The sequence below is a fragment of the Macrotis lagotis genome, chromosome X (assembly GCF_037893015.1).
Source record: "Macrotis lagotis isolate mMagLag1 chromosome X, bilby.v1.9.chrom.fasta, whole genome shotgun sequence".
NCBI classification, from domain to species: Eukaryota; Metazoa; Chordata; class Mammalia; order Peramelemorphia; family Peramelidae; genus Macrotis; species Macrotis lagotis.
In genome coordinates this window covers 272,780,776-272,783,173 of record NC_133666.1, presented here as the reverse complement: position 1 = coordinate 272,783,173, position 2,398 = coordinate 272,780,776, and the positions used below count along the sequence as shown (strand labels likewise).

Genomic DNA, 2,398 nt, shown 5'->3' with positions numbered 1-2,398 from the left:
ATTATCATTTTTATTATATTAGCTTGACCTAACCATGAACATTTGGCATTTTTCCAATTACTTAGATCTGACTTTATTTGAGTTAGGAGTCCTTTATAACTCTGTTCATACAGTTTTGGGGTTTGTCTTGGGAGGTAGATTCCCAAGTATTTAATATTGTCTATAGTAATTTTAAGTGGAATTTCTCTATCTCTAGCTATTTGGCTTTGAATTTCATATATAGAAATGCTTATGATATTATCCTACTACTTTGCTGAATTTGTTAATTGTTTCAAGGAGTATTTTAAATGATTTCCTCAGGTTCTCTAGGTATACCAACAGTCATCTGCAAAGACTGAAAGTTTTGCTTCTTCATTGTCAATTTTGATTTCTTCATTTTTTTTCCTTGACATTACTACTACTAACATTTCAATTACTGTATTGAAAAATAATTGTGATAATGGTAATCCTTGTTCCAACTATGAATTTATTGGAAAGGCTCCAAGCAAATCCCCATTAAATATAATATCTGTTGATTGATTTAGATAGATACTATTTATTATTTTAGAGAAAACTCCATTTATTCCTCAACTTTCTAGTGTTTTTAATAGGAATGAATGCACTATTTTATCAAAGGCTTTTTCAGCATCTATTGAGATAATCATATGTGTTCTCATGTTTTGCTATTGATATGTTTAATTATGTTGCATGTTATGTTTTTCTAATGTTGAACCATCCCTGCCTGGTTAGTGTAAATGCAACCTGATCATAATGTATTATCAATATTCTTTAGGGAGATTGGTCTATAATTTTCTTTGCTGTTTTGGTTCTTTCTGGTTTAGGTATCAGTACCATGTTGGTGTCATAAAAGAAGTTTGGTAGAACTCCTTCATCTCTTACGTTTTAAAAGAGTTTATGTAGAATAGGAATCAATTGTCCCATTAATGTTTGGCAGAATTCACTTGTAAATCCATCCGAACCTAGAGACATTTTGAGGGAATTTATTGATGTTTTCTCTTCAATTTCTTTTTTTATCAGTCACAAATGAAGAAACAATCATTTATTTTGCTAATTAAATGGCTAGGCTGATGAATTTTAAGGCCCCAACAAAAGCTGTATCTTAATATTTTCATTGCACAATAAGACAGGGTCTTGAACTTTGCTTATTCCTGGTATGAAGCACATTGTTTCTCCAATGGTTTCCACTTGCCAAATGCTCACAATCACTGACATGGTGAAAATATCCACAACAGTTTAAGATCAAAAGAAATCTTACTTCCAATGCAACAACTGTTGGCACTGCTTTATGGAAACATCCATCCATAAAGACTTTTCTATCCTGGTTGGCCAAGGAGTCCTGCTTTGGCAGCCAGAGCTTCATTCTGTTGAATATGATACTCTTGAAATCTCAAGGATATTCTTTGTGTCACTTTAAATATTTTTGTAGACAGTGTTCTGAACAGGTAGTCTCTTCTGGTTTGACCTCTCTTGTTGTGAAGTCTTTAACACAATCCAGAAAACAGGTTTCTGTGAGTTTATTGTAAATTCCAAGAAATTCTTTAAACTGTTTAATTTGATCAGTTTCTGATATTTGTGCAGCCATATTCTTTTGATATGTGGATCAGTAACCTGCTGGATCATGCACGTGCTCTCATGGCTCCCGAGTTGGCCTCCCGAGCCAGGGACACGGGTCCGGAAGTGAAGGCTCCATGGCATGCAGGTGGCTCCCAGCGCACTCAGAGGGCGTACCAGGAACGGAGATGGAACACCCAATTTATTTTTTGAAATGGGATTATTTAAGTAATTTGTTTCCTTTGCTATTAATCTGGGCAGTTTTTTAAAAAAAATATTCATCCATTTCACAAAAGTATCCAATTTATTTCCATACAATTTGGCAATTATTTCTTTAATTTCCTCCTTATTGGTGGTCAGTTTTTCATTTTTCATACTGGTAATTTGGTTATCTTCTTTTTTTTCTTTTAATCAGATTAGCCAGAGGTTAGTCTATTTTATTTTTTTTTCATAAAACCAACTAAGTTTTATTTATGAGATCAATATGCTTACTTTCCATTTTATTAATCTATTCCTTAATTTTAAGAATTTTTATTTTTGTATTTAGTTGGGATAGTTTCATTTGTTCTTTTTCTACCTTTTTTAGTTGCATACCCAATTCATTGATCTCCTCTTTCTCTATTTTAGATATATAAAGTTTTCTCTCAAATCTGCCTGTATCCCATACATTTTGACATGATGTTTCATTATTATCATTTTCTTGGATAAAATTATTGATTATTTCTATTATTTGCTGTTTGATCAACCAATTGTTTAAGATGAAGTTATTTAATTTCCAATTAGTTCTTAGTTGATCTTTCCCAGACCCTTTATTATGTGTAATTTTTATTGAATCATGATCTGAAAT

At 32.0% G+C, this 2,398-nt stretch overlaps 1 pseudogene; it reads right to left on the bottom strand.

Moving 5' to 3' along the window:
• Positions 1-1,313: 1,313 nt before the first annotated feature.
• Positions 1,314-1,636, bottom strand: LOC141499028 (mitochondrial import inner membrane translocase subunit Tim9 pseudogene; annotated as a pseudogene).
• Positions 1,637-2,398: the final 762 nt, after the last annotated feature.